The sequence below is a fragment of the Aethalodelphis obliquidens genome, unplaced genomic scaffold (assembly GCF_003676395.1).
Source record: "Aethalodelphis obliquidens isolate GAN/ISIS:26980383/991018 unplaced genomic scaffold, ASM367639v1 scaffold72, whole genome shotgun sequence".
Taxonomy (NCBI): Eukaryota; Metazoa; Chordata; class Mammalia; order Artiodactyla; family Delphinidae; genus Aethalodelphis; species Aethalodelphis obliquidens.
The window spans coordinates 9381641-9409517 of record NW_020838016.1 but is presented as its reverse complement, the minus strand read 5'-3'; the positions used below and the strand labels follow the sequence as shown (position 1 = coordinate 9409517).

Sequence of the window (27877 nt, the reverse complement as noted above, 5' to 3'; positions counted from 1 at the left end):
TGTCCCAGCATGTAACATAGCTTATATTTTGCTTATTTCTTTTGCATATTGTCCTTCCCACCCCACTAAAATGTAAGCTCACACATGGTTTTCAGATAGGCACAAAATGTATTAATATTGAACTAAATGGACAGGTATTTGGGGGGTGGGAGCTGCGATTTTCTCTTCAGCTTCCACGTGACATGGTGACCTGGCCCGGTTTGGATCTTACTTGCCTGTGTACTGAAGAAGCCACATGCCCAGCGGTCTCTAACCCCTGTCTGAATAATTTACCGCACACTCGTCCCCACACGTGGCCTCAATCACTCGTCCCCATGCCCCTCCATGCTGCTGCCCCGGAGGTGACCCATCAAGTGACTGGGGACGGAGTTGTGCTTGGGAACTAGGGATGACCTAGTTCCTCCTTTTCTAAGAGAGATGGGGGTTTTCCTGCTTGGGCCCGGGGGGATGGGGGTGGATGGAAAAGTCAAGATTCCCACCCAAGCCGGGGGAAGGGGCGGGGAAGGGTGTGTCTATAAATTTTAGGCCTCAGGCCTGTAGCCTGCCCCGGAGGCGGCTGGGGAGCCGCGTTGGCGAGATCCCTGCGGGGGACCCACTGAGAACCTCCAGTGGACAACCCAGGGACCCGGCACAGTGCCTGACGCCCCGCTGCTACACCTCGCGGCCCCCTCCTCTCTTTGGGAAGCCTCGGGGCGGGGTTTGTTTACTCCTCGCACGCACCGCAGGCCTGGCCAATCCGTGGGAAGAGGTGCCGTACGACATTCATCCCGAGGGCCAATCGGCGCTCACCGTGCTGCTCCGCCGCCAAAGCTCGCGCGGGGGAAGCGGGGCAGTGGCTTGGCCGGGCGAGGGCGGACGAAGCTGCCAGCGGTCTCGGCTGCAGCCGCCGCCGCTGCTCGGTACGCGGGCGCGCCCTGACCCTTCCTCTTTGGGCAGGCTCAGGGGCGCGCGCGCGGTCTGCGTCCCGGGGCCTCGAACTCCAGGGCCTCGACTAGGCAGGCCGCGGATCGCCAGCCTGCCCGGCGTGCGAGTCGGCCGGGACCCGGCCGCCGCCAGCCGCGGGCGCCACTGGAGCGGCGGCGCCCGAAGACGTGCCCCAGTCTCGAAGAACAGCCCTGGGCGGTCGCCTCGTTTTCTGCAGCCAAGCGGCGGTAAGGTTCAGGGTGCGGGCGCGGGCTCCGTGCCGAGGGCCTCTGGACCCGGCCCGGCGTGTTCCTGGCCAGTTCCCCTCCCTGCGCCTCCGGGTCCCCTTGTCACCCCGAGTCCCATCTGTTTATTCCCACGCATTCTTCCAGGCCTGGCCGAGTAACCCTTGAATGTCTGGGGAAGAGAGTCGGAAACCGGAGACCGCCCCTCCCCCCCCCGGTCCCCCCAGCCCCCCAGCCACACACAGACACACAGAGCAAATTGGGGGAGGCACCGTCCCTGAGTCACGCCTCGTGGAAGAGAGGAAGGGCTGCTTTCTACTTTCTCGGTATCTTCAGGGGAGAAGCATAGCTTCTGTGTCTGGTTTTCCATCTCTACCAGGTGTATTTCAGAGTTCTAAAGCCTCGTGCGCTTGGAAGAGCCTCGTAGCCTCTATAAGGGAACTTTTCTCTCAAGTAGAGGGTCACTTTTGGGGCCCAGACTCCTTTGAGAAATTCCGGAGAGCCAAGGTCTCTCTCCACAGAAAAGGGTAAAGATTTTTATAGGCTCTTGCAGGGAGACAGTGCAACTAAGGGGATGAGTGCTCCGTCTCTGGTACCAGTCTCTGTTACCTGGCGTTGTGTGGTCTCAGTTTCTTCATCTGTAAAAGAGTATCCACCTATTGAGGGTGTTGCCAGGAGGAAATGGACTAATCGGTGTCACCATTTGGAACAAAGCTCACCTCCTATTAATTGCCCTGCCCTGCTTGAGTTAGGCATTTAACTGACCCCCGTGAATGATGGTTTAGAAAACTTCCCCGTATTGTTTCTCTTTTTCCGTTGAAATGGTTAACAGGCTCATCCCTTTCCGTATTCACTGCTGAAGCTCCCTTTGAGGCTTTGAATACTTTTCCTCATTCTGGCTCTGAGGGCTCAGACTCCCTGTCCCACTTCTTTGCTCTCTTTTTAGTAAGTCAGTAGCTCATTCCCTTCCTTCCCCTTTCTCCCCCAAATCTTAGTGTTGTGTTTTTTCATTTGATTTCTATAGCCTAATTTTTTTCTGGGCCACTTTTCTTTTCTCTTAATGGCTTGAAATCATCTTCACCTAATAGGTATAGTCGAGGTTATTCATCTGTCCTCTGTACGGTGTAATCATGACCCTAACTCTGTACAAAATTATACAGAAAATAATTTAGTTGATCTGATATTGCATGTTGCTTTTCCATTTCATTGGTTGGCCTATAATTTAGCTAAAGCTTTATCACTATCCTGTTACTGTAATAAATCTTTAATGGCAGTGTCCATTCTCAAGTAGCACCCGGAGAAAAATCAAATGCCTAGACCCCGGATTCTGTCACACTTCTGTGCTGGCTCTTGATGCATTTGTTATTTATTAGAACATCTTGTGCCTGGAACTAGAGTCTAGTCTCATGGCAGACATGGTGTCTGTAGCCCTGTTATGGCAGTACAGTTGCAGTTTCAGCAATGTGGTGCTTATATTTAATAAAGGCCCGAGACTCATTAAACTCTTATTTTGGAGTTCTCTTTATGTCTAGTTGTTTAATTAAGAGGGAAAACAGAAGTTTCAAGCGTTTAATACTTCACGTTACCATTTTGTGATCATGTACTTTTTCCCCCAACTCTTGGAAATGTGTCCTCCGACTGGCACCTTCAGGTTTTTCCCTTGCACCCCAAATTCTTAACTGTGAGCTATGTCCCCTCAATACAACTTGAAATTGGGTGCACAGATATGTTTATCCTTAATGTGGAAAGCATTTGTGGATGGAAATTATACATTAAAACAACCTGAAGGATTCAAAGATTCCTTTTTGTAATTAGGAATTGAAATGTGAATATACATTTGCTTTTTTTTTTAGCATTGTAGAAAGACAGGCTTTGTTTTCTTGCTATTGATATTTTATGTTTTATGCATAATGCATGAGTCATATATTTACGTTGCACTTCACCATTTTTATTTATTTTTAACATCTTTATTGGAGTATAATTGCTTTACAATGGTGTGTTAGTTTCTGCTTTATAACAAAGTGAATCAGTTATACATATACATATGTTCCCATATCTCTTCCCTCTTGTGTCTCCCTCCCTCTCACCCCTCTAGGTGGTCACAAAGAGCTGATCTCCCTGTGCTATGTGGCTGCTTCCCACTAGCCATCTATTTTACATTTGGTAGTATATATATGTCCATGCCACTCTTTCACTTTGTCACAGCTTACCCTTCCCTCTCCCCATATCCTCAAGTCCATTCTCTAGTAGGTCTGTGTCTTTATTCCTGTCTTGCCCCTAGGGTTCTTTATGATCTTTTTTTTTTCTTGGATTCCATATATATGTGTTAGCATACGGTATTTCTTTTTCTCATTCTGACTTCACTCTGTATGACAGACTCTAGGTCCATCCACCTCACTACAAATAACTCAATTTTGTTTCTTTTTATGGCTGAGTAATATTCCATTGTATATATGTGCCACATCATCTTTATCCATTCATCTGATGATGGACACTTAGGTTGCTTCCATGTCCTGGCTATTGTAAATAGAGCTGCAGTGAACATTTTGGTACATGACTCTTTTTGAATTTTGATTTTCTCAGGGTATATGCCCAGTAGTGGGATTGCTGGGTCATATGGTAGTTCTATTTGTAGTTTTTTAAGGAACCTCCATACTGTTCTCCACAGTGGCTGTATCAATTTACATTCCCACCAACAGTGCAAGAGGGTTCCCTTTTCTCCACACCCTCTCCAGCATTTATTGTTTCTAGATTTTTTGATGTTGGCCATTCTGACTGGTGTGAGATGATTTCTCATTGTAGTTTTGATTTGCATTTCTCTAATGATTAATGATGTTGAGCATTCTTTCGTGTGTTTGTTGGCAATCTGTATATCTTCTTTGGAGAAATGTCTATTTAGGTCTCTGCCCATTTTTGGATTGGTTTGTTCGTTTTTTTGATATTGAGCTGCATGAGCTGCTTGTAAATTTTGGAGATTAATCCTTGGCCAGTTGCTTCGTTTGCAAATATTTTCTCCCATTCTGAGGGTTGTCTTTTTGTCTTGTTTATGGTTTCCTTTGCTGTGCAAAAGCTTTTAAGTTTCATTAGATCCCATTTGTTTATTTTTGGTTTTATTTCCATTTCTCTAGGAGGTGGGTCAAAAAGGATCTTGCTGTGATTTATGTCATAGAGTGTTCTGCCTATGTTTTCCTCTAAGAGTTTGATAGTGTCTGGCCTTACATTTAGGTCTTTAATCCATTTTGAGTTTATTTTTGTGTATGGTGTTAGGGAGTGTTCTAATTTCATACTTTTACATGTACCTGTCCAGTTTTCCCAGCACTACTTATTGAAGAGGCTGTCTTTTCTCCACTGTATGTTCTTGCTCCCTTTATCAAAGGTAAGGTGACCGTATGTGCGTGGGTTTATCTCTGGGCTTTCTATCCTGTTCCATTGATCTATGTAGCCTGCCCCGGAGGCGGCTGGGGAGCCGCGTTGGCGAAATCCCAACTTTTTTGTGCCAGTACCATACTGTCTTGATTACTGTAGCTTTGTAGTATAGTCTGAAGTCAGGGAGCCTGATTCCTCCAACTCCATTTTTCGTTCTCAAGACTGCTTTGGCTATTCGGGGTCTTTTGTGTTTCCATATAAATTCTGAAAATTTTTATTCTAGTTCTGTGAAAAATGCCAGTGGTAGTTTGATAGGGATTGCATTAAATCTGTAGATTGCTTTGGGTAGTAGAGTCATTTTCACAATGTTGATTCTTCCAATCCAAGAACATGGTATATCTCTCCATCGATTTGTATCATCTTTAATTTCTTTCATCAGTGTCTTATAATTTTCTGCATACAGGTCTTTTGTCTCCTTAGGTAGGTTTATTCCTAGATATTTTATTCTTTTTGGTGCAGTGGTAAATGGGAGTGTTTTCTTAATTTCACTTTCAGATTTTTCATCATTAGTGTATAGGAATGCCGGAGATTTCTGTGCATTAATTTTGTATCCTGCTACTTTACCAAATTCATTGATTAGCTCTAGTAGTTTTCTGGTGGCATCTTTAGGATTCTCTATGTATAGTATCATGTCATCTGCAAACAGTGACAGCTTTACTTCTTCTTTTCCAATTTGGATTCCTTTTATTTCTTTTTCTTCTCTGATTGCTGTGGCTAAAACTTCCAAAACTATGTTGAATAATAGTGGTGGGAGTGGACAACCTTGTCTTGTTCCTGATCTTAGTGGAAATGGTTTCAGTTTTTCACCATTGAGGATGATGTTGGCTGTGGGTTTGTCATATATGGCCTTTATTATGTTGAGGAAAGTTCCCTCTATGCCTACTTTCTGCAGGGTTTTTATCATAAATGGATGTTGAATTTTGTCCAAAGCTTTCTCTGCGTCTATTGAGATGATCATATGGTTTTTCTCCTTCAATTTGTTAATATGGACTTCACCATTTTTAAAGGCTATTTAGGTATATGAAAGTTCGTAGAATGTGGTGAGGAAACAGACTAAGCCAAAATTAAATTCATGACAAAAATAGTGAAGTAGAACCTAGTATTCTGACTTCTAGTCCATTGTTTCTTAGTTTGTCAACCTTAACAATTAATCGGGACTAAAAGATGAGAAGGGAGAGTTTAAGATGAAGTCTTAAAGGCAGAGGGGGAAACTTTCTAATTTGGGCATTAAATATTAGTTATTGAGTAGTATATTAGCACCTCATCTTTTAATCTTTAAAATTAGGTATGTTTCTTTTAAAGATGAAATAGTAAGCCATTATTTCTTACAGTCAGAACTTACTTATAGTCAGTTTACATTGTCGCTTGGCAAACTTGATTTCACTTTTTTTCTGAACCTGTCATCATATTTTAAGCTCTTATTGTAACATGTATCTTAATGTGTCTTAGAGGAAACTAGAAAGCATGAAGTTCAGTGCTTTTTAGATCATAAAGTTTTAAGCTGTAATCAGTTTTAAAGATTATTAAATATATTTGCCTCTTCATACTTGAATCTTTTCTGTTTTAATTTAGGATAAATGATTCTAAGGATGGGGCATGAATACATTAAAAGTAGATTTGTGAACCCTTGGAAATTTTATGTGCATTTGTATATTTTTCTGGAGAGAGGATTCATAGTTTCTGAGGCAAAGATATTTGGACAACTCTAATTTTTATAAAATTATTTCTTTTACTGAACTAGAAGTTATATCTTCACTGGTTTTAGTTCTGTCCCCTCTGTAGTGGGTTTTCAAATATTTGAAGATACTTCCTATACTCTCCTGATTCGTTTCTTTTCTAGACAAAATATTCTCAGTCTTTAACCTCCTCTAATGATTTTGTTGTTTTGATTTGCACCTCCTCAAATTACTTATGGCTCATTTGTGGGTTTGTGTCAGTTCATCCATATTCTTCTTAAAAGTGTAGTACCCATAATTAGATATTAACCAGTAGAGAAGACCGTAAGTTACCTCTCTGATTTAAGATGAAGGGTAGACTTGCTTCTTTGGCAATCATGTGGCACTGTTAATTTACAATCATGTCCTGTCAAGAAGGCGAACTCTGGGGCTAGCCTGCCTGGGTTTAAATCCTGGTTCTACAGTTTATCAGCTGGGTGACCTTGAGTAAATTATGTAAACATTTTGGGGCCTCAGTTTTCTCATCTGTAAAATGGGGTTTATCATAGTACCTATCTGATAGGGTTCTTCTAAGGAATAAATGAATGCATATATGTAAAGGCATTTAAGTGCTATGTGCATTACCCATTATTGATTTTGTACTCACCTAACATTCTTGAGTTGTTTTGTCCATGCTCTCCCAGTTCTTTAATAGAATATTTTTTGGTAGGACTTCATATTTATCCCGATTAAATTTTATCTTGTCAGATTGGTTCTAGTATGTTGACTCTAAAAAAAGAAAAAGTCTTGATTTGGTCATTCAATAAAAAAGTTTATTTGTTTATCCATAGATTTGATAAACTGTAGTTTTGATAATGCTGACATAGCCTTCATGCAAATATTATTAAAATGTTGACTAGATGGGCCTAGGAGCAGAGCTCTTAACCCTGCTAGAGACCTCATAATGCTGATTTTTAAAAACCTGTTAATTCTTTGATTCAAGTTGTTCAGCTAATTAGAAATCCAGCTAATTTATCATTATCTACCTCAAATAGTTTTAGGTTTTCACAAGGAAAATATAAGGAACTTTAACAATTGCCTTCCTAAAACCCAGGTAACTTTATATATACTTCATTAAAAAAATCCTATCTGTTTAATAACTGTCAAAAAAAAAAAGAGCATTAATCTGTCATTACTCATCCTTAATGAAACTACACTGATTTCCAGGAGCATAGGTTGGTTATTGCTTTTTCTGTGTTCATAGACTTCTCTCAGTAATGGCTCTAAAATCTTGTCTAGAGTTACATTTAACTTCGGTGATCAGTAGTTGGCAGGATCCCCTTTCCCTAGCAGCTGCATGGACATTTCATCGGGAGTGATACACCTTGTTGAAGGTTTCCTTAGAGCAGTTAGGAACTCTCTTTAGAATCTTCTCATCTATATTGAGCTTTGGTTTCCATTAATTCATTGATTAAATTTATTAAATGCACATTTTGTGCAAGATACCGATGCTCGTTTAACCCCATCCAATCGGAAGAGAATTTTTCTTGACAGAGATACCTGAAGCAAAAAGGTAATCCATGTCCGTTTCTTGCCATTCCTACTGTTGTTACCATAGTCTGGGCCTCCATTCCTTTTCTCTACAATAATAGCTTCCTTTTGACCTTCCTTCTTTGATCTTTTTCTGTCTCCAGTCCTTAAGCATTGCAGCCAGAATCATCTTTTTTGTTTTGTTTTGTTTTTTTGCTGGACTGCTCAGCATGCAGGATCTTAGCTCCCAGACCCGTGCCCTCTGCAGTGGAAAAGTGGAGTCTTAACCACTGGACCACTAGAGACGTCCTTCATGTTTTTTCCTTAAATTAATTAATTAGCTTTTGGCTGCGTGGGTCTTTGTTGCCGTGCATGGGCTTTCTCTAGTTGTGGCGAGTGGGGGGTCACTTTTCGTTGCAGTGCGCGGGCTTCTCATTGCTGTGGCTCCTCTTGTTGTGGAGCACGGGCTCTAGGCACGCGGGCTTCAGTTGTTGTGGCACGTGGGCTCAGTAGTTGTGGCTCGCGGGCTCTAGAACACAGGCTCAGTAGTTGTGGCGCACGGGCTTAGTTGCTCCGCATGCGGGATCTTCCCGGACCAGGGCTCAAACCCGAGTCCCCTGGATCGGCAGGCGGATTCTTAACCACTGCTCCACCAGGGAAGTCCCTGTTTTTAAAATGCATGTATTTCTTTAAAGTATTTTCTTCCCCACTGGAAAAATGTTTAATGATCTAATAAGATTTTAATTTTTCACTACTTTCCAACTCCTTTATTCTGTTTACTAGCCTTTTAAATTCAAGCCTCCCCCGCCCTCTTTATTTTTTACCTTACTTATTCTTAGAGATGATATGAACCATCAGCCAGATAGTAGGCATGGAGCAGTGGTGATTCCTCAGCAGCTGGTCTGTGTGTGAGTCACTCAGCTGACAGATACGGAGCGCTTACTATCTTACAGGCACTGTGTGAGCCACTGAACTGACAGAAGAGCATGACATGGCCTCAGCCCTTGAAGAATTCTAAGTGCAGGGAAAGATAGAATAGGGGAAAGTATTTGGAAAAGAGAAATCTTTCTTTTTTTTTTTTTTAATACTCAAAAGCATAATAAGTTTATGTAACAGATTCCGTTTTATTTTGAAAAGAACCAAGTATGTTGTTGTTAAAGAATGAGTTTGTGGGACCTGCCTGGCGATCCAGTGGTTACGACTCCGTTCTGGGACTTCCCTGGTGGCACAGTGGTTAAGAGTCCGCCTGCCAATGCAGGGGACACGGGTTCGATCCCTGGGCTGGGAAGATCCCACATGCCACTGAGCAGCTAAGCCCGTGTGCCACAGCTACTGAAGCCTGCTCTCTAGAGCCAGCGAGCCACAACTCCTGAGCCCGTGTGCCACAACTACTGAAGACTGCGCACCTAGAGCCCGTGCTCCGCAACAAGAGAAGCCACCGCAGTGAGAAGCCTGCGCACCACAACGAAGAGTAGCCCCTGCTCACCACAACTAGAGAAAGCCCACGCGCAGCAACAAAGACCCAACGCAGGCAAAAATAAATAAATTAAAAAAAAATACATAATCACTATGCTCACAAAATATTCCTACTTGTAAAGACTTTGTAGCTTAAAATGTATCAATTAGTGCAGAATCATTTATCTAACAGTTTTTCCAAACTTTCTTTAGCCTAGAAATGATTTTATTGACTGTTATTTGTTAGTTGCATATGTTCTTTTTCTTCCAGTTTTATTGAGATATAGCTGTCAAAAGCACTGCAGAAGTTTCGGTGGACAGCATGATGATTTTTCTACATACATCGTGAAGGGATTATCACAATAAGCCTAGTGAATATCCATCATCTCATACAGATACAAAACTAAAGAACCAGAAAAATATTGTTCTCCTTGTGATGACAGCTCTTAGGATTTCCTCTCTTAACAACTTCTGTACATGCTTCTCATTGCAGTGGCTTCTCTTGTTGAGGAGCACAGGCTCTAGGCGCGCGGGCTTCAGTAGTTGTGGTGCACGGGCTCAGTAGTTGTGGCGCACAGGCTTAGTTGCTCCGCGGCATGTGGGATCCTCCCGGACCAGGGCTCGAACCTGTGTCCCCTGCATTGCGGTGCACGGGCTGCTTATTGCGGTGGCTTCTCTTGTTGTGGAGCACGGGCTCTAGGTGCGCAGACTTCAGTAGTTGTAGCTCGTGGGCTCTAGAGCACAGGCTCAGTAGTTGTGGTGCACGGGCTTAGTTGCTCTGCGGCATGTGGGATCTTCCTGGGCTCGAACCCATGTCCCCTGTATTGGCAGGCAGATTCTTAACCACTGCGCCACCAGGAAAGCCCCGTGATTATGTATTTTTGAGTTGAACACATCAGTGTTCAAAGGTAACAGAATATATTACCTGTGGAGACATTCTGAGAAACATACACTGAAAATCTTTGTGAAAAACGCCGTAACTTCTTCCATTGACCTTAACATTTGAGCAAATACTTGCTAACTTAATTAATTAGTAAACTAGTTAATTACAGTGTAAAAGCAGCTAAATATTTCTTATAAATGAGCTCTTTCTGAAAGAACTTAAAATATTCCTTCTTCCCAAGTCAAATTATTTTCTTTTATTGTTATTATATCAGATCCAGCAGTATTCTTGGGATAATCTGGACTATTAGATACTATAACTCTAAGATCTGTTCCGAGTTATTAATTTCATAGGCTAATTGAAGTTACACTCTGGGGGAAATGTTCAAGACAATTGAATTTCTTCTCTTGATATAAGCAACATAAAATAGGAATAAATTTGAAGAAACTGAAATACTAAGCAAAAGCATGTGAAACTAATGCTAAGGAAAAGACTTTTTAGAAAGGGGTCACTACCTACAAAACCCTTCTTCCCAATAAAAGAAAGTAATTTCAAGTGAAATGAGAAAGATCATAGTAAGTAAAGAAAATAAGAGATTCTAATATAAGCAGCTCATTGAAAAAAGTGAAATCCTGTTTACAAGGCTGTTCTTTCATAACCTACAAAATGTAAAAGACCACAACATATTTTCAAGGATTAAGTGAGAAAATAAAGATCCAAAATCTGAAAGCTTTGTATTCATTATGAATTTTAATGGCTTACTTTGCGAACACTGACAATGTGCTGAGGACCTCATGTAGTCCTGCCCAGCAGTGTGTGAGATAGGTTTAATTGTTTTTCATGTTATAGGTGAGGACATAAATTGTTTTACTGGGATTAGAAAGAGTGATGGCAGAGCTGGGGCTCAAACATGAATCTGTCTGACTGTAGTGCTAGCCACTCCACTATATTATGTCACTGAAATGTTTAGGCCTTTTCTTCCGTATTTGGCTGTACAGCAGATATTAGCACAATCTTGTAAATTACCTATACTTATGTTAAAAAAAAAAAGTTGGGCTTCCCTTGTGGCGCAGTGGTTGAGGGTCCGCCTGCCGATGCAGGGGAGACAGGTTCGTGCCCTGGTCCGGGAAGATCCCACATGCCGCGGAGCGGCTGCGCCCGTGAGCCATGGCTGCTGAGCCTGCGCGTCCGGAGCGTGTGCTCCTCAACGGGAGAGGCCGCAGCAGTGAGAGGCCCGCGTACCGCAAAAAAAAAAAAAAAAGTCACTCTGATCACCCAGCTAAATAAATAAATAAATAAATAAAAGTTTTGCAAAAATAATAATAAAATAAAATAGACCTTCAACATTAATGCAAGAACCCAGACATCTTTATAGGGTCTTCTTAGTTGAGTCTTTCCAGTATAGTTTCTGTTTTTCCTAGAGCATTGTGAATTGATCCTAATATAAGTAAGTGATTTGAAAATTAGCCACCGTTTTTGATTGATCATCCTTTCTCTAGCATCACTGTTTACTATAATTTAAAAATAGACCATTTCTGTATAATGTTGTGATATCTTCATTTCAGCTGTATTTCAGTTAATTGGTTAAATCCTGATTATGACTGTGTGAATATGTTATAGTGACTGGTTTACTGTGAATAGAAACAAGGACATGCTTAGATAAGACGTTAACCTAACTCCTTTGTAACATAAATTTTTAATTTATCTTAATGCCTATGTTATATGCTACCATGTCCTTTTGACTTGTTTAAAAATTAAATATGTATGGGCTAAAAGAAAAAAAGTTGGGTATTATGAAATGATGTAAAATCTTAAAGTTGTGACGAAAGAAGAGAAAAAGGCTAAAAGTGTTCTGAAAAGTAAGAAAAATAAAAATATAATAGCAAATAATAGGGGCAGTGTTTACTGTTCGTCACAGAGCAGGAGCGCATGTATTTCATAGTCAAAAAAAGCAGTGGGTAATGATGCTGTTATCAACAGGGCTGTGGATATGCCTGGTGAATTGAATATGCAACAAGGAATGTGTTTTGTTGGTGTTTTTAAACATCTTTATTGGCGTATAATTGCTTTACAATGGTGTGTTAGTTTCTGCTGTGTAACAAAGTGAATCAGCGCTACATATACATATATTCCCATATCTCCTCCCTCTTGCATCTCCCTCCCACCCTCCCTATCCCACCCCTCTAGGTGGTCACAAAGCACCAAGCTGATCTTGAAAATAAGAATGATAGTACATATCTTTTTCACCAAAGTAGAAAATATTGTACAGAAGGATTTTTTTTTTTTCTCTTCACGTTTAACTCTAGGTATATATTGAAGCATTCTGATCAACTGTAGCATAGAGCTCAGACTGTCTAGTTAGGTATTATCTTAGGGTCAAAAGCCTCTGACTTATTTAGTACCTCTTCCTGTTTGTGTAAAATTCACTCCAGTACTCACCCCGGAAAGAAACACTTTGACTCAGATTGACCTTGAGTGGAAACAGGGAACTATGACACTCGTTTGACTTAGTAATTTGTGTAAAACTTTTTCTGACTGTTTTTTATTATCCTAATTATATCAAGGGTAGAGTAATTCTCAGATCACCATCTAGTTATATTTTAGACTTTCTGTAACAATATGAAGCATTTTTTCATGTTGTGACTACTAGCAACTTAGATGAATTTTTCACATTGAATCTACATCTATCTTAAGTAACCAGTGTGTGTTTGGTAAAATTTTTATGTCCGATATCAGAAGCTCTCTCACAGTTTACATTATCTAGTGCTTACTGTGTGAATCTTGTTGTGTCTGATAGTTCCCTTGAAGATACTCCCTGTTAATTAATTAATTTATTTTTGCTGTGTTGGGTCTTTGTTTCTGTGCGAGGGCTTCCTCTAGTTGTGGCAAGCGGGGGCCACTCTTCATTGCGGTGCGCGGGCCTCTCACCCTCGCGGCCTCTCTTGCTGCGGAGCACAGGCTCCAGACGCGCAGGCTCAGTAGTTGTGGCTCATGGGCCTAGTTGCTCTGCGGCATGTGGGATCCTCCCAGACCAGGGCTCGAACCCGTGTCCCCTGCATTAGCAGGCAGATTCTCAACCACTGCCCCACCAGGGAAGCCCGATACCCCCTGTTATATCTACTCTTAGTCTTAGCTCTTGGTTATCTTGCACAAATCCCACTTTTTCTCAAGAGGAATATAGGAGATCAGTTGCTGACGACGGGGAAATAAAATAGACCAGTTGTGCTTTCTATATTCTTCTGGGCTTAGGGTCTCATGCTTGCCTTTCTGACTTCTTGTATTAATATTTGGCAGTTACCGATTTAAAATTTTCTGAAAAAGAATCTTCATATTTTTCATCTCACTATCCAGAGGTAAAACTATGTTTTTAAAAACTGCTTTTTTACTGAAAGATGATAGATACCTAAAATTGGACAAATTTTCACTAACTAAATAACACATCAGTGTAACTAGCACCCTAGATCCAGAAACAGACGATTAACAGCACCCTACTGCCCTTTCCAGTCACGAACACCTCTTCCCCAAGGGGAACTATCTTGATTTCTAACAGCATGAATTAGTAAAACTACCTTTAACCATATCTGCTTTTAGTTCTTTTGATGGTTATCACTCTTAGTGGTATAATTATTGCTGTATTTCTTTTTTTTAAACTTTTTTACTTTAAACTAATTTTAGACTTACAGGAAAGATACAACTTCCTAATGTTAACCTTTTCATAACCATAGCATAATTATCAGGAGCAAGAAACTAACATCAGGACAATATTATTAACTAAACTACAGACCTTAATTTGAATTTCATCATTTTTTTCTGTAATGACATTTTTCTGTTCCAGGATCCTGTCTAGGCTCCCACATTGCATTTAGTTGTTTCTCCTTAGTATTTTCTATTCTCTAACAGCCTTCAGTTTTTCTTTGTTACATGACCTTGACACTTTTGAAGAGTACCGATCATATATTTTCCAGAATATCCTTTATTTGACTTTGTCCAGTGTTGTCTCATGATTGGAGTATGGTTATGCCTTTTTACTAAAAATACCACAAAAAATGATGTGTCTGTCTGTCACAGAGCTCATCAAGGGCTTCGTCATGTCAATATGTTTTATCATTGGTGATATTTACCTTGTTTAACCTTGTTTACCTTGGTTAAGTTGATGGATGCCCACTTTCATTTTTTAAATCTTGATCTCTAATCCTTTTGGAGTTTATTTGTGTGTATGGTGTGAGATATGGATCTAATTTTATCTTTTTCAGAATGACTGCCCAGCACCATTTATTAAAAAGTTCATCTTTTCAGTTGATACTGAAAAGTATTTGACTAAATTCAACACCCTTTATGATAAAAACACTCAACAAACTAGGAATAGAAGGAACTCCCTCAACATGTAAAAAGGCCCTATAGGAGAAGCCCACAGCTAACATCACACTGAGTTGTGAAAGACTGAAAGCTTTTCTTCAAGTTCAGGAACAAGACAAGGATGTCTGCAGTCACCACTCTATTTAACATAGTACTGGAAGTCCTAACTGGAGCAATTAGTCAGGAAAAAGAAGTAAAAGACATCTGAATTGGAAAGGAAGAAGCAAAATTTTCTCCACTGGCAGACAATATGATCTTTATATGTAGAAAACCCTAAAGATTCTACATACCCAAACCTATTAGAATTAATGAACAAATTCAGCAAAGTTGCAGGATAAAAAAATCAACACAAAAGAATCAGTTGCATTTTTACACACTAACGTAGTGAACAATCCAAAGGGGAAATTAAGAAAACAATTCTGTTCAGGATAGCATGAAAAAGAAAAAAGAAGAAAATACTTTAGGAATAAACTTAATCAAGGAGGCAAAACACTGGTACATGGAAAATTACAAAACATTGCTGAAATTAAAGAAGACACAAATAAATAGACAACTTGTGTTCCTAGACTGGCAGACTTAATATTGCTAAAATGTCAATACCACACAAAGTGATGTACCAATTCAGTGCAATCTTTATCAAAATCCCAATTTCTGTTTTTTAACAGAAACAAAAATCCATTCTAAAATTCATATAGAATTTCAAGGGACCTCACATAGCCAAAATAATCCTGAAAGGGAACAAAGCTGGCGGACTCAGACTTCCCAATTTCACTACTTATTACAAAGCTACAGTAATCAAGCAATGTGGTACTAGCATAAAGACAGACATAAAAATCAGCAGAATATAATAGCCCAGAATAAACCCTTGCATATATGGGCAAGTTATTTTTGACAAGGGTGCCAAGACCATTCAATGGGGAAAGGGTGGTATTTTCAACAAATGATGTTGGGGAAACTGGATATCCATGTGAAAAAAAAAAAAAAATTGGGCCTTTATACCATATATGACAATTAACTCAAAATGAATCAAAGACCTAAACTTAAGAGCTAAAAGTATTAAATTCTTAGAAGAAAACATAGGTAAGAATCTTTATGATGTTGGATTTGGCAGTCATTTCTTGGACATGATACCAAAAGCACAGGTAAGAAAAGTAAAAATAGATAAATTGGACTACATCAGAATTAAAAATGTCTGCATCAAAAGACACCATTAAGGGTGAAAGGCAGCCTATGGTATGGGAGAAAATATTTGCAAATCATATGTCTCATAAGGCGTTAATATCTAGAATATATAAAGAACTTCTACCAGAACCCAAACAACTTGATTCAAAAATTGGCAAAAGGACTTCCCTGGTGGTGCAGTGCTTAAGAATCCGCCTGCCAGTGCAGGGGACATGGGTTCGATCCCTGGTCCGGGGAGATCCCAGATGCTGTGGAGCAACTAAGCCCGTGCACCACAACTTCTGAGCCTGCGCTCTAGAGCCCGAGAGCCACAACTACTGAGCCTGTGCCACAACTACTGAAGCCCGCACCCCCCAGGGCCCGAGTGCCACAGCTACTGAAGGCCGCATGCCTAGAGCCCGTGCTCTGCAACAAGAGAAGCGACAGCAGTGAGAAGCCCATGCACTACGACGAGGAGTAGCCCCCGCCGCTTGCTGCAACTAGAGAAAGCCTGTGTGCAGCAATGAAGACCCAACACAGCCAAAAAAAAAAAAATTGGTAAAAGACTTGAATAGACATTTCTCCAAAGAAGATATACAAATGGCCAAAAAGCACATGAAAAGATATTTAACATCCACTAATCATTAGGGAAATGCAAGTCAAAACCGCAGTGAGAGGGCTTCCCTGGTGGCGCAGTGGTTGAGAGTCCGCCTGCCGATGCAGGGGACAAGGGTTTGTGCCCCGGTCCGGGAAGATCCCACATGCCGCGGAGCGGCTGGGCCCGTGAGCCATGGCCGCTGAGCCTGTGCGTCCGGACCCTGTGCTCCGGAACAGGAGAGGCCACAACAGTGAGAGACCTGCGTACCCCCCAAAACAAACAAACAAACAAAAAAAACAACGCAGTGAGATACCACCTCATACCTATTAGGATGACGCCTATTAAAAAAAAAAACAATAAAACAAAATAACAAGTGTTGGTGAGGATTGGAACCTTGGTTGGAGAAATTGAAACCCTTACCCTGTCGGTGGTAAAATTTATAAAATGGTACAGCCAGTGTTGAAAACAGTATAGACGTTCCTCAAAAAATTCAAAGTAGAATTACTATGTGATCCAGCAATTCCACTTCTGGATATAATACTCAAAAGAATTGAAAGCAGAGCCTCAAAGAGATATTTGTACACTCATGTTTACACCCATGTTTATAGAAGATAGAAGCAACCCACGTGTCCATCAATAGAGGAATGGATTAGCAAAATGTAGTATATACATACAGTGGAATATTGTTTAACCTTAAAAAGGAAGAAAATTCTTACACATGCTATAACATGGATGAACCCTGGGAACTTGTTAAGTGAAATAAGCCAGTGACAAAAAGACAAATACTGTATGATTCCATTTATATGAAGTACTTAGAGCAGTCAAACTCAGAGAGACAAAGCAGAATGGTGGTTGTCAAGGGCTAGGGGGAGGGGTGAATGTGGAGCTATTGTTTAATGATTATGTAGTTGCAGTCTTTCACGATGAAGAGAGATCTGGAGGTTGGTTATACTGCAGTGTCAATGTACTTGATGCTGCTGAACTCTAAACTGAAAAATGGTTAAGATAGTAAACTTTATGTTACGTGTATTTTACCACAATTTTTAAAAAATCTGAAAAGAGTCCATCTTTACCCAATGATTGGGGATGCCAACTTTGTCATATACTAAATTTCCATTTGTATTTCGGTCTAATTCTGTACTTTCTATTCTGTCCACTGGTCTACTGGCCTATTCGTGCATCTGTACCACAGTGTTTTAATTATAGAGGCTGTATAGCATATTTTAATATCTGGTAAGGTTATTTTCCATTCATAGTTTTTCTTTTCCAGTACTTTCCTAGTTATTCTTGCATGTTTGTTTTCTATGTCAACTTTATTTTTAAAAATTTTTAAAAATTTATTTATTTATTTATTTGGCTGTGTTGGGTCTTCGTTGCTGCGCGTGGGCTTTCTCTAGTTGTGGCTAGCGGGGGCTACTCTTTGTTGCGGTGCACGGGCTTCTCATTGCGGTGGCTTCTCTTGTTGCGGAGCATGGGTTCTAGGCGCGTGGGCTTCAGTAGTTGTGGCACACAGGCTCAATAGTTGTGGTGCATGGGCTTAGTTGCTCCATGGCATGTGGGATCTTCCCGGACCAGGGCTCAAACCTGTGTCCCCTGCATTGGCAGGTGGATTCTTATCCACTGCGCCACCAGGGAAGTCCCTCTATGTCAACTTTAATATCAACTTGTCTAACTCTATAAAATGGGTTGTTAGTATTTTTATTGGGATTACATTGAATTTATAAATTAACTTAGGGAGAATTTATATCCTTATAATGTTCAATTGTCTTATCCAAGAACAGGGTATGTCTTTCTGTTGTTCAGATCTTCTTTAGTATTGAAAAATTTCCTTTTTTTTTTTTTTTTAAAAGCTTTATTGCATTATAATTGTCATAAAATTCACCTTTTAAAGTATATGATTTGGTGGTTTTTGATATATTCACAGAGATGTGCAGCCATCACCACCACCTAATTCCAGAACATTCCCAGTAACCCGAAGAGAAACCTGTGCCCTTTAGCAGTCACTCCTCATTCCCTTCTCCCTCCAGCCCTGGGCAACTACTAATTTACTTTATGTTTCTTTGGATTTGCCTCCTCTGAATAGTTCATATAAATGAACTATTCATGTATAATATCTAAATCATATTTAAATTAAATCATACAACATGTGGCATTTTGTGACTGCCTTCTTTCACTTAGTGTAATATTTTCTAGGTTTATACATAGTGTAACGTAACAATACTTCATCTCCTTTTTATTGCCAAATAATATGCATTCCGTTGTATAGATATAGTCCTTTTTATTTATCCATTCATCAGTTGGTAGACACTGAGTTTGTTTACGCTTTTTGGCTATTATAATAATGTTGCTATGAACATTTGTGTGCAGGCTTTTGTGTAGACATATGTTTTCAATTCCCTCATACAAGTTTTTATACATTTCTTGTAATTTATTATTATTTAATCTTTCCTACTATTGGACTTTCTTTACCCTTGTAATCCTCCTAGTGTTTATTGATTTTTGTGTTTTTCTGTATTGATTTTGTTGCTGTACGTAAGTTAAACTCGACTGTAGTTTAACATATTGTTCCTATTATCTGGCTTTGGTGTAAGGGTTATACTGAGCTCATCAAATGAGGCATTGTTTTGAAGAGAATTCTTTGGAAAACAATGTGTATTCTCCCATTTTGGGGGCAGGTTGGTACATATGTCTCTTAGACCACACTTACTAATTGTGTTGATGAAATTTTGTGTATACCCTTACTGACTTTCTTATTTTGTCTGTTCGACTCATCATTACTGAGAGGTGTATGTTAAAATCTCTTTTATAGTTGTAGATTTCTCAGTTTCTCCTTGTAAATTTGTCTTTTTTCTCTTTATACATTTGTGAACTGTTATAAAATACATTCAAATTTAGAATATTTGTGTCTTCCTGCTGAAAAGAACCTTTAATCGTTATATCCTCTTTATCCTCTATAATGCTCTTACTGTGAAGACCCTTTGTGTGTTTATAGAGTCACATTGTCTTTTTTCATTCTGTTACTTTCTGTGGAGGTATGTGTTAGATACTGCAAAGAGCAGTTGGATTTTGTTTTCCATTTTATTGTTTATTTTAAACCCAATGTGACAATCTTTTTGACTAACGAGTTTATTCATGTATTTGCATTTCTTTCTACCATCCATTTATATTGCTTTTTCTGTGCTGCTTCTGTTTTTCTATCCTACCAGCTTTTGATAATTCCTTTATACTTTAAGTGGTTGCCTTTACATTTTTAGTGAGCATATTTAATTTAACACAGTATTTTCTAAACAGCACAAGGCCCTTTAATTCTGATCAAATGCCTCCCTTCTTATATTATTGTTGTCCAGGCATATTTCCTCCTGTTCTTCCCCCCACTTTCTTCATCTTCTAAAATTATTCAGTATAACTGTCATACAGATGATGTATGTTTATATATACTAGTACCTTTTTTATTTCTCTTCCTTGAATTTCTTTTGCATTTTCAGTTTAGTTTTCCATTTTCCTGAAGTATATCCTTTGGATGCCTCTTTATTGAATGTCTGTTGAAGGTAAACTCACTGAAAGTGTCTTTTATTTCACGCTTATTTTTAGGTGAAAACTATTCTAAAATAGTTTAGAATTCTAGTTTGCTATTATTTTCCCTTAACACCTTGAGGATATCACTTCACCGTGTTTTTGCTTTTACTGCTGCTGAGAAGTCTTCTGCAGTCTAATTGTCATTTGCTTGTAGATAATCTGTTTTTCTCTCTGTGTTCTTTTCCCCAGTTTTAAAAAATTGTAGTAAAATACACATAACATAAAGTTTACTGTGTTAACCATTTTAAAGGATACAGTTCAGTGTCATTAAGTACATTCATATTGTTGTGCAATCATCACCACCATCTCCAGAACTCTTCGTCTTGAAATCTGAAACTCTGCACCCATTTTCCCCTTCTCCAGCCCCTGACAGCCACCATTCTACTTTCTGTCTCTATGATTTTGATTACTCTAAGTAGTCATATAAATCATAGAATCATACAGTATTTGTCTTTATGTGATGGGCTTATTTCACTAAGCACAGTGTCCTCAGAGTTCATCCATGTTAGAGTACGTGTCATTATTTTCTTCTTTTTTAAGGTCGAATAATATTCCATTGTATGTGTATAGGTAGCATATTTTACTCATCCATTCATCTCTCTATGGATACTTGGGTTACTTCCAAATTTTAGGTGTTGTAAATAATGCTGCTGTGAACATGGGTGTACAAATATCTCTTTGAGACCCTGCTTTCAGTTTTTTCGAGTATATATCCAGAAGTGGAATTTCTGGATCACATGGTAATTCTAGTTTGAATTTTTTCAGGACTTCCATACTGTTTAAACTCCACACTAGCTGTACCATTTTATATCCCCACTGGCAGTGTACAAAAGTCTCGACTTCTGTACATCCTTGTCAACGCTTCTTGTTTTGAGGGTAGCCATTCTAATGGGTGTGAGAGAGAACCTCACTGTGATTTTATTTTGCCTTTTTCTAATGATTAGTGATGTTGAGTATCTTTTCATGTACTTGTTGGCCTTTTGTACATATTCTTTGGAAGAAAGTCTATTCAAGTCCTTCGCCCATTTTGGAATCGGGTTGTTTGGCTGTTTTTTTTTTTCTTTTTTTGGTTGTTGAGTTTTAAGAGTTCTCTGCATATTCTGGATGTTGATCCCTTGTTGGATGTATGATTTACACATATTTTCTCCTGTTCTGTGGGTTGCTTTGTTACTTTGTGGATAGTGTCTTTTGATGCGCAGAATTTTAAATTTTTCATGAAGTTCTGTTTGTCTGTTTTGTCTTCTGCTGCCTGTGCCTTTGGTGTCATTCTCTGCTTGTTCTTAAGATCTCTTTATTTTTAGTGTTTTGCTGTGTCTGGATGAATTTTTTTTTTAATTGGAGATCATTATGATACCTGAATCTAAGGATTTTTAGGAGACCTCTTTTTCCCCTAGTTTCCAGAGCTAGATAGAGACATTTTCTTGTCTTTGCTGGTGGTTGATTTCCTTCTCCTCCCTTAGTCCATCCTTTCACTGAGAATGTTTGAAACGGGGTGGGAAAAAAAAAAAAAAAAGGGAGTGGGGCCTTAATTCCAACTCTTCACTTCATGTGATTCCCAAAGCCTCGTCTCTTGTCACTTTAAGGCCATTAAAAGTTAAAAGTTTTGGTTATTTGTGTTGACAAATTCCTCCATGGCAGCTGAAAACTTTGCTTTCTTGTGAGCTTAGCATTTGAGAGAATATGTATTTTAATTTATCCAACATTTCTAGATATTTGTTAAGGTGAAGTTTACAGACCCTTTAGTTCACTGTGTTACCAGAAACAAATATGTCCTTTTGGGGGTATAATTTCTTTCCTTCTTTTCTCTTTTCTTTTTCTAGAATTCCCTTTTAGTTGGACATTCTAGATTTGTGATTCTTATTTTTTTCTAATTTTAAAAAGCTTTTTGTTCTAGTTTGTAGATTTCCCACTCTTCCTTTGCTTTCTTTCTCTTTCTCCCCTTCTTTTCTTTCTTTCCTCTTCCTTCCTTCCTTTCTTTTCCTTCTGTTTTGTTAATTCAGTCTCTATTTCATGTTAGAGACTTTCCTCATTTGTTCAGTAAACTTTGGCCATCTGTTTAAAGAGTGAGACAGTAAAAACTCTGTCCGTGGGGAGTTGTTAACTGCAAGTCTTAATACAGGGTGATGGAGTGATTGAGGGTCTCTTCTCTTGGGTCAGATTCCCTATGGAGGAATCTCCTAGTCTCCTGCTTGATTGGCTTGTGTTCTAGAAGCAGATTTGGGGAAGAGGGCTGGGGTCCACTGTTCAGCATGTGAATCTTAATTTAATCTCTTTGTGGTATGCTGTGACACACAACCCCTGTGTGTACCTGGTTTCTACATCCTGTCTAGTTCAGTGTCTTAAGACAAATCACTTGTCTCTTGCTAGGGTGCAGGAGAAGCAGTTTCTTGGCTACATGATAAGGCTTCTGGGTGAAACCTGTTCCTTATACAGCCTTTCAACCAATTTTCCTATTTTCAGCCCCGACCCAGATGTCTCCATTCTTAAGCCTTTCTGTTGTGTTTGCAGCTTATTGGTTTCATACCCTCACCTGCCCTCACGTGCATATAGGGTTTGGCTTGTTCTGTTTTACCAAGCCAAGTTCAGCTACCCTCTATCTAGCTTCAATAAGCTGTATTTATGTCCCTGATGTTTCCTTTCATGCTACATATGTATATGTTTTTTAAAAAATATTTATTTATTTGTTTGGCTCTGCTGGGTCTTAGTTGTGGCATGCGGGCTCTTACTTGTGGCATGCGGGATCTAGTTCCCTGACCAGGGATGGAACCCAGGCCCCTTGCATTGGGAGCGTGGAGTCTTAACTGCTGGACCACCAGGGTAGTACCAATATGTATATTTTTTTGATGGTTTTATCCTTTTTTAGTCCTTTAGTCTTCATTTTAGTGTAGTTTCAAAAGAGAATGGATATAAACCTGTGTTTTCATATTTAACAAAAGAACCTTATGGACAACTACATGTAAAAGAAAGATATTAGAACATTTTTTCACACCATATACAGAAATAAACTCAAAATAGATTAAAGACCTAAATGCAAGCCTGGAAACCATAAAAATCCTAGAAGAAAACATAGGCAGAACATTCTTTGACATAAATTGTAGTAACATATTTTTGGATCTGTCTCCTAAGGCAAAGGAAACAACAGTAAAAATAACCAAATGGACCTAATTAAACTTAGAAGCTTTTGCACAGCAAACGAAACCATCAACAAAACAAAAAGAGAACCTACTGTATGGGAGAAAATATTTGCAAATGATATGACTGGTAAGGGATTAATACCCAAAATATATAAACAGCTCATACATGTCAATCTTAAGAACAAACAACCCAATCAAAAAATAGGCAGAAGACCCAAACAGACATTTTTTCCAAAGAAGACATACAGATGGCCACCAGGCACATCACAGGATGTTCAGCATTGCTAATCATCAGAGAAGTGCAAATCAAAACCACAATGAGATACCACCTCACACCTGTCGGAAATGCTATCATCACAAAGACCACGAATAACAAATGTCGGCCAGGATGTGGAGCAAAGGGAACCCTTGTACACTGTGAGTGTAAATTGGTGAAGCCACTGTGGAAAGCAGTGTGGAGGTTCCTCAAAAAAATAAAAATAGAACTACCATATGATCCAGCAATTCCGCTCATGTGTATGTATCTGAAGAAAATGGAAAACACTAATTCAAAAAGATGCATGAACCCCAGTGTTCATAGGAGCGTTATTTACAGTAGCCAAGATATGGAAGCAGTCTAAGTGTCCATCAACAGATGAGTAGGTAAAGAAGATGTGGTACACATCAATGGAATACTACTCAGTCGTTAAAAAGAATAAAAATTTTCCATTTGCAACAACATGGATGGACTTGGAGGGTGTTATGCTTAGTGAAATAAGTCAGACAGAGAAAAACAAATACTGTATGACATTATTTATATGTGGAATCTAAAAGATGAAGTAGTGAATATAACAAAAATGAACCAGACTCAGATATAGAGAACAAACTAGTGGTTACCAGTGGGGAGAGGAAAGGGAGAAGGGGCAAAATAGTGTTAGAGGATTAAGAGGTACAAACTAATGTGTATAAAAATAAATATGCTACAAGGATATATTATACATCACAGGGAATATAGCCAATATTTTATAATAATTATAAATGGAGTATAATCTTTAAAAATTGTGTATCACTATATTGTATACCTAAACTTATATAAAATTGTAAATCAACTACGATTTTAAAGCAAAAGGAACCTTATAATACATTTTAAATATGTTGTATTCACTTAAAATAGTATTGTTATAAATTCAGGAATTTCTTCTATCTTCCTTTTCCACTAATGTTTATTTCAGTTTCATATCTTGGGTGAAGAGTAGAAGGATAGGTAAATACAGGCACGAATGCAGAAGGGCAACAGGACAGAGACATAGAGAAAAGGAAAAACAGGTCTCTTAATAAGACCTTGAGAGACTTAGATGTAGGTACCAGTGAGACTTTAATGAAGTAATAGTGCCATCTTCTGGCTTTTTAAAACCTGTGTTCCTGTAATTTTATCTTGGAATCCCACATGTCGCTACATTGCACTGTGTGTCAGATATGGTGAATTTGGTCTTGTTTAGTTCTCTACCTTATTGTAGAAAAAGGCTTTTCTTTACATAGGATTTGATTAGAATACAATAATTCTGGTTTTTCAAGCTCCTTAAGCGAGGATTCTATCTAAAATGTTACAAAAACCATACCCTGACTCTGTACTTCAGATATTATTTCTACTTATTTTTTGAAAGCAGTATCGTTTCTCTCTCTCTCTCTTTTTTTTTTTTTTGGCTACATTGGGTCTTCATTGCTGCCCACGGGCTTTTCTGTAGTTGCGGTGAGCAGGGGCTACTGTTCATTGCGGTGCATGGGATTCTCATTGTGGTGACTTCTCTTGTTGCAGAGCACGGGCTCTAGGCATGTGGGCTTCAGTAGTTGAGGCACGTGGGCTCAGTAGTTGTGGCGTGTGGGCTCTAGGGCACGTGGGCTTTAGTAGTTGTGGTGCACAGGCTCAGTAGTTGTGGCTTGCAGGCTCTAGAGCACAGGCTCAGTAGTTGTGGCCCACGGACTTAGTTGCTCCACAGCATGTGGGATCTTCCCGGACCAGGGATCGAACCTGTGTCCCTTGCATTCGCAGGTGGATTCTTAACCACTGCGCCACCAGGGAAGTCCAGAAGTATTGTTTCTGTATGAAGGAAAATACAGAATTAAAAATTAAATTGGTGTGTTACATAGGTACTTTGTGTTTGTAGGAAAAATACAGAATGTATAAAGGATGTAAGTAGCTCATCTTATTATTTCATTAAAATTGATCAAAGAAAAGAAAAATGTGTTCTTCCCACTCTTTGCCATATGTCCAGCCAGTTCCTTGCCTAGGAGGTAGTCTTTTTATACAAATGCTAGTATGCTTCACGTACTTCTCTTTAACTTGCTTCCTTTCACTGAAAGGTTTACATTGGAGGTCATTCTTTATTAGTTCACAATGTGCTCCCTTACTTCTTGTTTTAGGCCATGATTTGTTTAACTAGTCTAATATTGGTAAACAGGGTTTGTCTTAACTTTTGCTATAAAAGTGACACCATAGTGAGTATCTTTTATATCTATGGTTTCACATGACCCTAGGAAAAAACCTCATGGGATATATACATGTATAATTTTCATAGATATGGTGAAGTTACCCTGCATAAAGACTGTACCTATTTATTCTACCACCAGCAAGTATGATAAAGTCTGTTTTCCCTCCTTTTTCTCAGTACAGTATACCAGTGTCAGTATTTTTGATCTTGTGTATTACAGCTTTATTTTGTATTTCTCTTATGAGAGAGGTTGAATATATTTTATGTTTAAAAGCCATTTGTGTTTTCTGTTATGTATCTTTTGTCCATTTTTCTTTAGACTCTATTTATGTTCTGTTTATTTATAGGAGCTTTCATAGGTTAGAAATTAACTCTGTTTTTGGAATGTGAATTGCAAATATTACTTTCCAGTTTATTTTTCTTATGACTTGCATTGTGGTGTTTTCTTTAAATATAAAAAAATGTAGTCATATCAGTTTTCTTCCTTTGATGACTCCTGGGTTTGGGTTCATATTTTAGAAGAGGTTTCCACACAGATTAAAAAATCAAGCTCCCATGTTTTCTTCTAACACCTAAAAAATTGCATTGGATTTTTTGATCCGTCTGGAATTTGTTTCAAACAAGGTACAAATTATGGCTCCAATTAATTTTTTAATATAAATTTATTTTATTTTATTTATTTGTTTTGGGCTGCGTTGGATCTTTGTTGCTGTGTGGGGGGCTTTCTCTAGTTGCGGCGAGTGGGGGCTACTCTTCATTGAGCTGCGTGGGCTTCTCATTGCGGTGGCTTCTCTTGTTGTGGAGCACAGGCTCTAGATGCGCGGATTTCAGTGGTTGCAGCATGTGGGCTCAGTAGTTGTGGCTCGTGGGCTCTAGAGCGCAGGCTCAATAGTTGTGGCGCACAGGCTTAGTTGCTCCATGGCATGTGCGATCTTCCCGGATCAGGGCTCAAACCCACGTCCCCTGCATTGGCAGGCGGATTCTTAACCACTGTGCCACCAGGGAAGCCCTCCAATTAATTTTTTTAAGATGATTACTCAATTGTCTTGTATCCTATTGCTATTTATTGAGTAATCTACCTAAACCATTTATACCTAACTAATATGAAGTGTCAACTTTGATATATACTAAATTTCTTTGTAGATTTAAACCTATTCTTGCACTTGTTTTTTGGGTCCATCCATCTATATGCTTTTGCATTTACAGTAGATAACATTTTAATTGTTGTAACTTTATAACTGGTTTTAATAATTAGATGGGGCTAATCCTTACTCTGTATTTTCTAGAATTTGTGTGGCTGTTTTGCTTACTTTTCCGTGTAAAGTTTTTTGTTTTTGCTCATCCCCTACTTTATTGTCTATCCATTAAAGAAATTTTTTTTATTGTGGGTAAAATACACATAACATAAAATTTACCACTTTAAGCCTTTTTTACTATGTAGTTCATCATATCTATAACTCTTCATCTTGTAAAACTGAAACTCTATACACATTAAACAGCAGTCCCCCATTTCCATCCCCTGTCCCCCAGCCCCTGGCAACCACCATTCGGTATACATTCTGACTCTCTGATTTTGCCTCTACTCTGAGTACTTCGTGTAAGTAGAATTACAGTATTTGTCTTTTTGTGACTGGCTTAGTTTGCTTAGCAGAATGTCCTCACGGTTCATTCATGTTGTAGCATGTGTCAGAATTCCCTTCCTTTCTAAGGCTGAATAATATCAGCCTGGGAGCAGATAAATTGAGAACCTGAACAAAACGGATGATTATCCAGGAAAATATAAACTACCAAAAACTACCTCCAGAAGAGGTGAAAAGTCTAAGCTGTCAGGTTACCATAGGAAAAATAAAGTTGTCAAAGGGTTGCCCATCTAAAGAGCAACTGGGGCCGTACTCTTACAAATAAGTTCTATCAATAAGAAAACACTTTAAGTATTTATTAGTAATTATTTTTAATTTTGACTACTAATGCCTTTTAAGCAAAGGCTAAAATATGCTTTTAGAAGATTTGATAAGGTTTAACATGCATTCATTATACAGTCTTGTTAAATTCTCATTATAAATATTTAATAAGAGAAAATGATTAATATTTAGTAAGATTATATTTTATGAAGAATGCATATGGAATCTTATCAAATGCCCTTTCAGCACCTATGGATATATTTTTCATTAAGTATCATTAAAGGAACAGTCTGATTAAAGAATAATAAGAAAGAATGTCTGTTATTACCACTCACCACTATTATTTAACATTGTACTGCAGAAATCAGCTAGTGCAATCAGAGAAAAGAATGATAGAAGTATATAAAGTGGCTGAAGAGGTAAAGTAATCATTACTTACAGATGATCTGACTGTTTACAGAGAAGCCCCAAGAGAATCAACTGGAAAGCTCTTTCAAACAAGTGATATGGCAGATTACAAAATTCATACTCAGAAATTCACAGCTTTCTTTCTTTTTTTTTTTTTTTTTTTTTTTTTTTTTTTTTT

The 27877-nt window shown here is 38.8% G+C and overlaps 1 protein-coding gene across 4 annotated transcripts in view; it reads left to right on the top strand.

Annotated features, from left to right (window-relative positions):
* The first annotated feature begins 853 nt into the window (after positions 1-853).
* TFDP2 (transcription factor Dp-2) overlaps positions 854-27877 on the top strand; it is a 171714-nt gene continuing 144690 nt past the window's right edge. For 2 of the 4 annotated variants that reach the window (XM_027091588.1, XM_027091587.1), the window contains exon 1: positions 856-1151. The gene's annotated coding sequence lies outside the window, so the exon portion shown is untranslated. Of the gene's footprint in view, positions 1152-27877 lie in introns of all 4 variants that reach the window. The other 2 variants (XM_027091591.1, XM_027091589.1) reach the window with 2 other exon arrangements.